Raw genomic sequence first — 12,135 nt, forward strand, 5'->3', positions numbered from 1 at the left:
AATACATACCTTACATTTTCCTAAACAAATTTCAATTGTTTACAGAAAAGTCAGTTAAGTAAAGATGTATTAAGAAATCAGATAAAAGACATGGGGGAAGGCTTTTCTTTCTTTCATTGTTTCTCTCCCAGAGAGTTTACTGGTGTAAAATTACTTAGAATATCAGATCATCATAATTACTCTACAACTGAAAAGAGCTTCATTAAAAGACAGTAGTCATAAACTGGTTCTTTGCTGGTCAAATCTGTCCTGCAATATACTAGGGGGAAAAGTTGCTAATTTTTAAACACAAGAATACACATAAAAACCTGAATTCATATTCCCATACAAACCTGAATCTAAGAGGAGCAGGATATCTCCATCAGGTCAGTTCCTACCCAACCTGCCTTACTCACTTATTATTATTTGACAATTTCCATGGGTTTTTCTGATGGCAAACCAAAGAGCCACTTCCGTCCAGCTATCACTGTCTTCTCAAATCTGAGTTTTAGCAATCTGGATGGTCCCTTCCCAATCATTCCTTATTGCCTACCTAGTACCACCCACAACAAACAGAAAACCCCAAGTTAGGTTATTTCCACAAATGTCATATTTAGGGAACAAATATAAACAATCCTGCCAAGAAACTTATTTTTACAAAGACAACTTGAATTCCAGCTTGTTTTAAAAAGTTCTCCCTTTCTTTCTTAAATTATCAAAATGAAGAGGTCAAATATTCACAATTAAGGACAAAGTTAATAAAAGCTAGAGAAATAATTTCTGAAGAAACCTATTAAGTGTATAGAAGGTGAAAAGCAAGTTTGCACTCAATATTTATGATTGTTTGGAGAAAATATTAACCCAATATCACCAAGAAAATTTCTCACAACTACCAGGTCAAATGAAAATACTATCTTAAGAATCAAATTACCCTTTCTAGAGGTCATTAGGATTGCTGGAGAGACATTTTTTTTTCCTTTGGCAGCAGTAATATTGTGGTGTAAAATGATCTATCAAGAGGCAAAATAGCTAACACAATGTGATAATAAATAATTCATTAAAAAGCCTGTGATCACAAGCAGGGTAAAAAGTTATCATTAATGCCCTCCATACATTCCTCAAATAAATTACTCCTAAAGGAAGTAGTCAATCCATATTGGTGATCTCACTTCTTCTTCTTCTTTTTTTTGGGGGGGGTACTGGGGATTGAACCCGGGGCATTTAACCACTGAGCCACATTCCCAGACCTGGTGATCTCACTTCTAAACCCCAAGTCTAAAATGTACCTGAGATCCCCACATGTGATATCAATGCAGTAAGAAAATGCATTCTGCAAATAACAGAAGCTCCTGCTCTTCTCTGAAGTCTCACTTTAGGATTCAGATGCAGGAAAGAGTTACCTGCTATAGGTTTTAATAAAATTGTAACAATTTAAACACCTAAGGAATAATTATTTTTCTAATTTTTCTCTTATTTTCCATTCTTAACTTTCTGTCGAGATTATAAGGTGATTAGATTACTAAAAGCAAACATATATAAAATATATTTAAATATATTTTTTCAAAGATAGTTGCCACTTGAAAAAAAGATTTCATAAAATACTCCAAATGTAATGCCAGCTACTTTTAAGAGCAGCTAATATTTATTGATCACCTACCATTGTCTAGGTACTACTTTAAGTGCTTTACATTTATTTTCTTGAAAAACCTACAAAATAGTCCATGAGGCAGCTATTTTTATTAGCCCTTTACAGATGAGAATATTGATGCAGAGAGAAGCCAAGTACCTTTTGTAAGGTCACACAAAATCTGGTTGTACATTTAAGCAATGTGACTGCAGATCTATGTGCTTTAACCACTACATACTATTCTGCTACACTTTGATCTCATCAGACCTTCAAATGTCCTAGAACCAGCCACTTTTAAAAAGCTTAGAATGTGTAGATAATTTGGGAATATTATGAAACATCAGTTTATTGCACTACTACCCATAAGTAGGTTCCTCATTTTAATAAATTTGGAATTCTCATATTAAAACAGAGTTAGAAAGTTTTACCTACAAAATTTCTCCAGATAGTTAATAAGGTTAATGAACATTATGAATCTCCATGAATGCAACACAGTATGAAGTATTAATCAAAATGCTGACAGCACAAAATTAACCTCTTACTTAACAGACATAAGTAAGCAGTTTCAAGGAGAAACATTAATATGTACATGCTTATGACCATTTATTCTATATTTTTAAAAGGTACACAAGAATATTAATTCTATTACTTTACAGCTAAATATGTACCTACCCTATAGCCAAAAATTAAGTGGTAAAGTTCATGAGATGCTTTTTTGTGTCTCTCTGGAGTATGATTTACTTGTTTAGTAATAATTGCTTGTACTTTGTATATGACAGATACTCGTAGTTACTCAGTCATAATTTTCATCCTGGAGCTGTACCCTGTTGACAAAAGCATGGTGAACCAGACCTAAGGTACTAAGGTACTGTCCAAATGTTTCTCAAATGGATTCACCTAGTAGTATGCAAACAGAATAAATATAAGGTATATTACTGGAGGATCAAATTTTATTTAAAGATTCCCCCAAAACAATTTATTTATTTTTCTTTCTTTCCTTTTTTTTTTTTTTTTTTGCAGTACTAGGGACTGAATCTGGGGCCTTGTACATGTTAAGCAACAGCTCTACCACTGAGCCACCTCCCCAGCCCCCCAAAATAATTTAAAACATTATTTTATATTAAGATAAATATACACTTAATATGTAATAGAAGGCAAAACTAATAAAATGTTTCAAGAGAAAACGTGACTTCAAAGAAATTCTGTGCATGATAATGCCTTCCTAGACGCCCTTAAATAAAATCACTCTTCTCTACTGGTCAGAATACTAGTTTTATGGAAAAGTTTAAGAACCACTAAGTGACAGGGCAGTGGCGCACACCTGTGATCCAAGCTACTCAAGAGGCTGAAGTAGAAGGATCACCAACTTCAAGACCAGCTTGGGCAACTTAGGGATACCCTGTCTCAAAATAAAATAAATAAAGGGCTGGAGATATAGCTCACTGATAGAGAACTTGCCTAGCAAGAGGAGGACCTGGGTTCAAGCCCTAGCACCTCACATACACATACACACAAAAATAAGAACCACTAAGCTAAAGTGAGTGCAGCACCAAGACGCAGTAGTTCCAGCAAATCAAGAGGCTAAGGCAGGACTGTTTAAGCCCAAGAGTTTAAGACCAATCTGGGAAACACAGCGAGATCCTGCCTCAAAGAAAACAAAATAAAAACCCTAAGCCACTTGTAAGTTGAATTACATGAAATTATCATTTGTATAGGACAAAAAAAAAGGCGGCAAATTATTAGCTTTTATATGAATCAACCCATGCTCAGTCTTCAAAGATGAGGCATAGTATATGAGAGAAAAATGTCTATACTTTGCATAGTGTCTTTTTTTTTAGTTGTTGATGGACCTTTATTTATTTATATGTGGTGCTGAGAATCAAACTCAGTGCCTCACACATGCTACACAAGCACTCTACCACTGAGCCACAACTCCAGCCCTGCCCAGTGTCTTAGCCAAGAGTAACATGTGTAAGTATTGTTGACTACCGATTAAAAAAAAAAAAAAGAACCATCAGAAAATGAGTCAACATCAAATTTATGTAGACAAGGTAGTAGCAAGCAACTTCAATAATCTCTAACAAAGATTTAGGCTGCTAATCATGCCAGTCCTGATAGAAAGTGCTAACACAACTTTCTCTACCTAGGGTTAACAGATCTGTTTTGGTAGAGAGGGAAACATGTTAAAATTTATTGGGGAAAAGTATTCCTTATCTTTTTCAGTCTAGTTTCTCTGGTTTTGTTCAAAAAGAAAAAAGTAAAACAAAACAAAACAAAAATTCTCCAAGAACTCCCACACTTCAGGAAACATACATAAATGCTAAAATCCAAACTTTCCCCTAAATACAGTAATTAGCTTTAATCTAGAAAGAAGCAGGAGAGATTTACCCTGACCTCAGATTCCCATTTGTGATTTAGGCTTTGCAAAATTATAGGTTACAAAATAGGAGCTTGAAAGTTACATAGACCATTAGGTCATCCTTGAGATGTTGCCTAAGGAAGGCTTACCTGTCCCCAAAAGGGAAAATGAGGTGCTTTTAGTACCATACTTTACATATCTCCAGGCACAATCCTCAGGTTGATTTACTGACATCTTTACCACTATATTTCCCTGGCTTTAGGGTAAAAATGGACATTGAAGTCATTTGTAATTTTGGAGTTCTTAAGTTACAACATGATAATTTAGAAATTCTGTCTGTATTTATTCCACCCTTGACTCTGAACTATCTTTCCACAATAAAGTATTTTAAAATTTGGTTTAAAAAAAAAAAATCACTTCTGGGGCTGGGGTTGTGGCTCAGTGGTAAAGTGCTTGTCTAGCATGATATGAGGCACTGGGTTCGATTCTCAGCACCACATATAAATAAATGAATAAAATAAAGGTCTATCAACATCTAAAAATTTTTAAAAAATCACTTCTGTCAAGCACAGTGGCACATGCCTATAATCCCAGTGACTGGAGGCTACAACAAGAAGATCGGCTAGCCTGGGCAACTAACTTAGCGAGCCCATTTCAAAATCAATCAATCGATCAATCAATCAATTACTTTCTTCAGAAAATAGCAGAAAAAATTTCTGACAATGCAATTCAAAACTGCGACATTATTTTGTATGATCTTAATTTCTTATATACTCTGTAACAACCCCAAATATAAATTGGTTATCATTAATGGATACTTTAAAATGTTAACTCTACAATATTGATTTAAGTTCAGTAAGAAATAATTTGATTTAGGGGCTGGGGGCATAGCTCAGTTGGTAGAGTGCCTGCCTCGCAAGCACAAGGCCCTGGGTTCAATCCCCAGCATCCTCCCCCCCCCCAAAAAAAAGAAAGAATTTGATTTAGCTGGAGTATTCAAAATTATACATACATTAAATCTAAATAGAAATATAAAAACTTTTAGAGTCAATACTGAGATTTTAGAAAACAGTTTTGCATTAGTGGCAGTACAAATGGTTCAACTCTTTTGTAAAACAATATAATGTATCAAGAGGAATAAAAACATCAAAACCATCTGATGAAAACATCCAGCTTTTGAAAGACCTATGATAATGAAAGAAAGAAAATAATAGAAAAGTATTAATTAGTGTTGTAGAAGTGAAAACTGGAAACACCTTATAAGTCCAACACTAGAGAAATGATTAAAGTTTGACATACTCAAAGAATATTAGGCTGATTAAAAAGTATAATTATGAAAACTACAAGTGCAAAGGTTTTACTTGCTAATAAGAGACATACTGATTTCAGTAGTCTACACCGAAGTGTGCTTTGTAGAACAACAGTGCCAAAGAATGAGAACAAGTATTCTAATGGGTGGGGGTGGGGGTGGGGTCCAAGTTGAAATAGTTTAGGAAAAATGCTGAGGTTGGCAGGTTTTGGTTTTTTTTTTTTAACCAGGGTTTCTTCATACACACACACCCATACAGCATGTGATGTATCTCAATATGTTTTAACTACAGACCTGTCCTCCAACCCCTACATTTTTCTTATTAATCCCTACAGGGAATACCACGTAGTACTGATTCTACAGAATACAATCTTTAAAATATGAATCAATTAATATAATTTAAAATTTTATTTTTGTTCATACTATAACAGGATTTTTCATTAGAAGTAAAATAAGTAACAAGTCAGTCATACTTCTACTTTAAAAGTATCATTTTTGAGTAATATTTTCAGTAAAATTATCTAACATTTATAATCCTAAATATAAACAATATTGTCTTAGCTACTCTTGGAATATGAATAAAGACCATTTTAATTTAGTATATTTATTATTTATATAATATTTGTGCTATTCAATAAACTAAAACAGTTTATTATGCCATATATTTTAAAGTATGAATTTTGGATTTCTGAATGCAAATTCACATACATCAAATGAATCTATGGTTCCTTAGTTAGATCACAAAAGCCTACCTTATAACATGCCCAAAGCCTAACACTAATACCTTACTTTAAATAGATAATGAAAACACATTCATTGTACAAAGATCCCAAGAATATTTTCTTCTTATGTGGTAGGAATGAGAAGAATGTTGTTCTTCACTACAGTATAGTATAAGGCAATATGAAAAGCAAATACAAAAGCTCCAAGAACTGATGGAGAGCACACCTTATAGTAGTAAAGTCAGGATGGATTAGGGAAGAAACAGGAATTATAAGGACAAAGAATTTATAAATAGTTGGGATGAGAAAGGGCCAGAAGTGGGAATGGAATTTACTTTGTCTTCCTCTTTTTTTTCCAAAGTACTGCATGTTACTGTTAGGGATGAGAAGAACAACTGGATTCAATGAAGGAGATTGCCAATGATAGCCCTACTTGGAAGACAGCATTTTTCTGGCAAATGTCCTTCCAGACATTTAGTCTAGTTCAGTGTCCAGATGACAAAAGAGAAAAACCCATGAAGTACAAACAGAAAGTGTTCCGGGTGGAGAGAAGACTGAGTAGTGGCAACAAACTCTAATAAAACTGTGATGGGGGGAAATATTTTTTGAGCATTTACTCACCAAAACCCTTTAATTCACTATATCATTTAATCCTAACACTGCAATTTTTATATAATTATTATAATTTTAAAGATAAGGATAATGGGTTTAGAAATCTGACCATGGGACCAGGCATGGTGGCACAAACCTGTAATCCCAGTGGCTTGGGAGGCTGAGACAGGAGGATTGAGAGTTCAAAGTCAGTCTCAGCAAAAGCTAGGCACTAAGTAACTCAGTGAGACCCTGTTTCTAAATAAAATACAAAATAGGGCTGGGGATTTGGCTCAGTGGTGGAGGGCCCCTGAGTTCAATCCTTGGTACTCCTCACAAAAAAAAAAAAAAAAAAAAAAAAAAAAAAGTGACAATGGGCTGAGTATGAAGCTCAGTGGTAGAGTGGGTTTGATCCCTAGCACCTCAAAAAAGAAAGGAAGATGTCCAAGGTTAAAATGCTATTTTAGTCTAGTTCAGTGTCCATGTTCCTTTAGCTACTTTGTACAGTCTCTTATCACTGCTTACAATAGTTACTACTATAGTTGCTGAAGCATCTAATCCTTATTACTATGTTGTTGTTTCTCATCACTTTATTCTCCTGTGTCCAGTACTTTGAGGCTTTCTGTTAAAGTGTTAGGTCTTCTAGAGACAATCAGTTTCCAGAGAGCCCTTCCCATCTAGACAGTAAATCAGTAAGTAAAAGTCCTAGGCTACACTCGAAAATTTTTATTATTCTCCAATGTACACACCAAACTCTCCCATCTCTTCCAGAGAAGAGACATTTCATTCTGAACATTAAGGTATGCCAGAGGCAGATTTTAAGATTAGAGAAGACTTAGTCTTCTGTATCTCCCAACACACTCATCTAAAGTCACTATTTGGGAATCTCACTACTTAGTTCCTAGTTGAAAATACTGTACCAGGGAACCAAAAGTAAACAAACAAAAAAGTCCACACGGCAATTTATTGTTTCAGAACAGATGAATTTTACTGACATAAATCCCTCAAAGCCTATTTGTTCATAGTTCTGACATAACTGACCATCTTGTTATCTGGATTCTAGCTAGAGTGAAATAGAGCCCATTAAAAGTGAAGGAGCAAACTCACCATGAGTAGAAGAACTCACAGCAGACAGCTAGCAGTGATAGAAGACTGAAGTGCTATTTAATACAGATATTTTTAAAAATACAAAAATATGGGGCTCTCAGTACAGGAGTCAATATATAAGATGCCATTATTTCCTAAGCACAGTAGGATTTACAAAACAAGGCAGGAATTCTTGCTAAATTTTCAAAATAATGCTATTCTTCTATTTGCCACTTGTACAGTCTGATACCTAGAATTTCCTTGTTTAGCCATTGGTTTGGTTAAGAATCCTCCATTTCCCCTTCCTCTGTTCATGGCTTCTAAACTGGTTAACATTCACAGATTCACACTATACCTGACATCCATGGTTCACCTTCTAATTTATAACCTAATTTACAGAATACCTAACCTAGAACTTAGTTACATTTCTGAGCTCTTGGAGCCCTACCTGAAGGCTTTCCTTGCCAGACACTGCTTCTCATTCCCTACCAGATGTCCAGCTAGGCTCAGCTTTACAAGGATAGCTCCCCAGAATAATTCCATATTACTTTGCCTTCTGGCTGCCACTTTATGACACACCCATGTAATACAGTGAACATACCATCTATTTCATCATATTCTCATGTTGTTCTGGGAAGTACTCTGTAATCAAACTAATTGATATTTCTGTAGCCAAAAAAAAAAAGCATAGTTCACATAAGATAGGATAAGTAGTTACTATAAATAGCAGTTCAAACAGTTCAGGCCAAGTTTTGCTGCCAAATAAGTTAAGAAAAAACTCTGCAGAGTCTTTGACTCTGGAATTAAGATTCAGGGATTTTGTATCTGTATTATTTGCCCCTGCACACCCAATTTCCTCCCAAAAGTAATTTTTAAAAAAGTTTTAGAATGGATGAATTCAGTTTTCTGGTAATTTGACTTACATAAAAATTAGTCACTTGTATTAAGATATTTTGAGTATAGGCATGAAAATATGCAGATATTTAACATACAGAAACCTATGAATGAAACAGAAAAGGATATAAATGCTGATGCATATTTTAACCATAGAGAAACATTGCTTAGACATTAAGGGTAACCAAATTACTGAAAAACTATATAAGACATTTTATTTAGTAAATGGTACCACACTATTGGTACCACACTATTCTAAGATTAGTAAAATACATGTACAGCTTTAAATATTTATAATTATCACCTCTTCCAAATTTTCCTCCTTCTGTATCACATAACCAGCTCCAATTTCTTATGCAGGTAACTAACATGGCATTTTAATATTGCTATATCATCTGTCTTTTCTAGAAAGAAATACATTTTACATTGTTATTAATAAAAAAAAAGTTCAAATATGATTCTGATTACACAATTCACTTTCAATCTGTTGAGTATCTATCTGTTCAGATAATCCTCATCTACTTGGTTCTTATCATAGATTCATATTTGATTTCATGTTTACTTTTATACCTCCAACAATACTCTATCTGACCTTGTAACACACTGCTACTACTAGATTCATGTAAAAAAAATTTGTGTAAAGTTTAATTTATTGTTGCTTATGATAGAGTAAGAAGAGTTTACTAAATAAAAATTTTTCCAAATGAGATCTAAATTAAAACTAAAAATCAGAAAATTGTTAGAGAAACATAAAAATCCCTTTCTCTACCTTTCCAAGGGGCCAGAGTTGCTGAAATTATAAAATTTCATATTAGGTAAAGGTAGCAGAAAAAATTATGCCCCTATTTTATCATTATACACTTAAGGTAAAGAAGTATCTACCTGATAGGATTAAAACATAATTTAATCTATTTCTTCCTACAAAAGATTAATAAGCATTCAGAGTTCTAGTCCAGGGGACCACAAATTTTTCCCATAAAGGACCAAACTGTAGGTTTTGTGGGCAACACAGCTTTAACACAACTACTCTTAAGCAACATATAAGGAGTATATAATCAAATGATTATGGTTGTGTTCCAATGAAAAAGTGCCAGCAAGATAGATTTGACCCACAGGATGTAGATGGTCAATTCCTATTTAATCCAAGAATTTAATACTAAAATTAGATAATGGATTCAATTAAATAACATAAGCAAATCTTTACTAATTCCCCAGTTAATTCATTTCCTAAATGAGGTGTGATAACAGTTTCTCCACATCTTCTTAAAAAGCAGAAGTGCTTCTTCTTTTTTTTTTTTAAATAAGATAACTATGGTCTCATTAAAGGATCATTCAAACCCTTCAATTATACCATGGGGTAATTAACGAACCACATATGACTCAAAGAAGTTTTCTTTTCTTTTTTTAGATGCTATTTAATTTGTTAACCAGAATTTAGAATAAAAGAATTTCAGAATTTAACTCATTACTTTATTCATAATTAAGAAAGAAGCTCATAAAGGCTGTTATAAACTGCCTCAATCCCTTGTTTGAAATAAAGCTGGATGGAAGAAAAGGAGGAGGACTGGAGTTGTAGCTCAGTGCTAAGAGGGCTTGCCTAGCACGTATGAGGCACTGGGTTGGATTCTCAGCCCCACATACAAATAAGTAAAATAAAGGTCCACTAATTTTTTTAAAAGGTTATCTTTAAAAAAAAAGAAAAGGAAGGAAGGAAAAGTGTGTGGGGTACAGACAAGTAAAGAAGTACTTCAATTTTTCCCATAGAGAATATATTTATTAATTTATTGTAGTTATTTTTAGCTAATAACTTAAAAACTTAAAAGGCACTTTGGAGTAATGTACTTTGTCACCAACGTCAGATATTTAAATAACCAAAGACAAAGGAAAGGAAAAGTGACCTAATTTAAGAACCAGAAATACTAGCAGAGAGGCTTAAGCTAGAATTCAGGTCTCCTGTCTTTAAGGTCAGGGTCTTTTCCTATTCCATAGCTATCTGTACAAAATTAATGCATTTTATGAGGCATTCAACTTAGTGTATTTTCCAACTGTCACTATTCTAATGTTATAAATCCTGTCTGCTTACCATTTTATTAAAGAAAAAAGTCGATAGTAAGTAATGAAGACAAATCTCAATTTCTATGCTTAACTAAAACCACCTTCTCAAAGTGAGAAATTCTAAAATGTTTGGAAAATGAATTGAGACCATTCTCCTCCACCCAACCATGTCATGTCCAGCTCTAATGACACTTTTGCTTTCCCTAACCTTAAATAACGTTTGGGACAGTATTTTCCTTGAAAATTCTTAACTGTACTTGTCTACTCACCCTTAAAACTTTTACGGTCTCCTCTAGAAGGTAGGTCCTTAAGGGCGCCTAGTTCGCACATAAAAGTGCTACATATTTGTAGAATAAATGCACATAAAAACAATATAATAATTATAACCTTTAATTAAGGAGCTCAAGTCATCTGACTTTCATCTGACTTTACAATTCAAATTATCTTAACTTGCCCGAGGTATACATTATTGTGATTAATAAGTACCATAAAGCGCTTTATAAAGTTTCTAAAGATTTATGATCATTTGAATGAAGTCGTGCGGGCTGTCAGATGGGTATAAAGAAATATTTTCTTATACTAAGCAAATGACATCCCAGCAAAGACTTCCTTTCCTGGAAAGGACTGGAAATAGTTTTCCACACAGAAGGCAACATTCCACTGCTTCTTCCAGACACTCGAGGATTGCCGGGAGAAAATGCACCGGCCTCGGAAGAAGCTCAGCCAAAGCCCGGGTCGGGGCTCCGGTCTGGGTTGGCCTCGGGTGCGGCGGGCGCCGCAGGGCGGGTCCGGGGAGCGGCGCGCGGGCAAGGCGGGCTTGAACCTCCTGACCTTCCCCGCACACCCGGCCCGACAGAGTCCACGCCTACCTGTTGTGCTCAGGGGAAGCCAGACTTTCCCGGAGCCCGGGGAAAAGACGGTCGACACCGGCCACCCGCCGCCCTCACGCCCTAATCAGTCTTCCTGGGCGGTCCCCGGTCCCGTGGGCCAAGACACCTAGTTTTTTCACCCATTCCCGCACCCGAGGTCCCGGCTTCTTCTGCGACCACATTCCTGCCGCGACCACCCGGGTGATCCCAGAGCCACTCAACTCCAGGTGCGGGCCCGGTGCGCCGTCCCTCCGGCAGCCGGGCAGCCAGACACCGCCCCCTCCCGCCCGGAGCTGCCTCCTTTCCTGGGATCCCCTACCGCTTGCCTTGGGGTGGTCTCCTCGACTCAGCACCTGTCCAGGTCCCGCCACGTTACTGGTTCCGTGGTGCAGCAGGGCAGCACCTAGACCCGCCGGCGGTGGCGACTGAGAGGCAGTGGGTCGGGCGGGGCGCGTGCTAGGCGGGGCCGGAAAGCTAGCCGCGGCCGCCGCGGCGGCAGTTAGCGATTGGGGGCGCGCCCTGCGCCGAGCCGCAGGTCCGAGGCGCGGCCAGCCGGCCGCCGAGCCATCGAACGCCCACTCTGGCAGGCGTGACCGTTCCACCGCCGAAAGTGTGATGGAAGACACTTGAGGACCAAGTGTCCA

General features: G+C 36.4%; 1 protein-coding gene across 1 annotated transcript in view; it reads right to left on the reverse strand.

The window, feature by feature from the left end:
- Heatr5a (HEAT repeat containing 5A) overlaps window positions 1-11,949 on the reverse strand; it is a 104,278-nt gene extending 92,329 nt beyond the window's left edge. The window contains 1 exon segment of the mRNA XM_047538632.1: window positions 11,818-11,949. The gene's annotated coding sequence lies outside the window, so the exon portion shown is untranslated.
- Between the last annotated feature and the right edge of the window lie 186 nt (window positions 11,950-12,135).

This window comes from Sciurus carolinensis, chromosome 2 (genome assembly GCF_902686445.1).
Source record: "Sciurus carolinensis chromosome 2, mSciCar1.2, whole genome shotgun sequence".
In the NCBI taxonomy this organism is placed as follows: domain Eukaryota; kingdom Metazoa; phylum Chordata; class Mammalia; order Rodentia; family Sciuridae; genus Sciurus; species Sciurus carolinensis.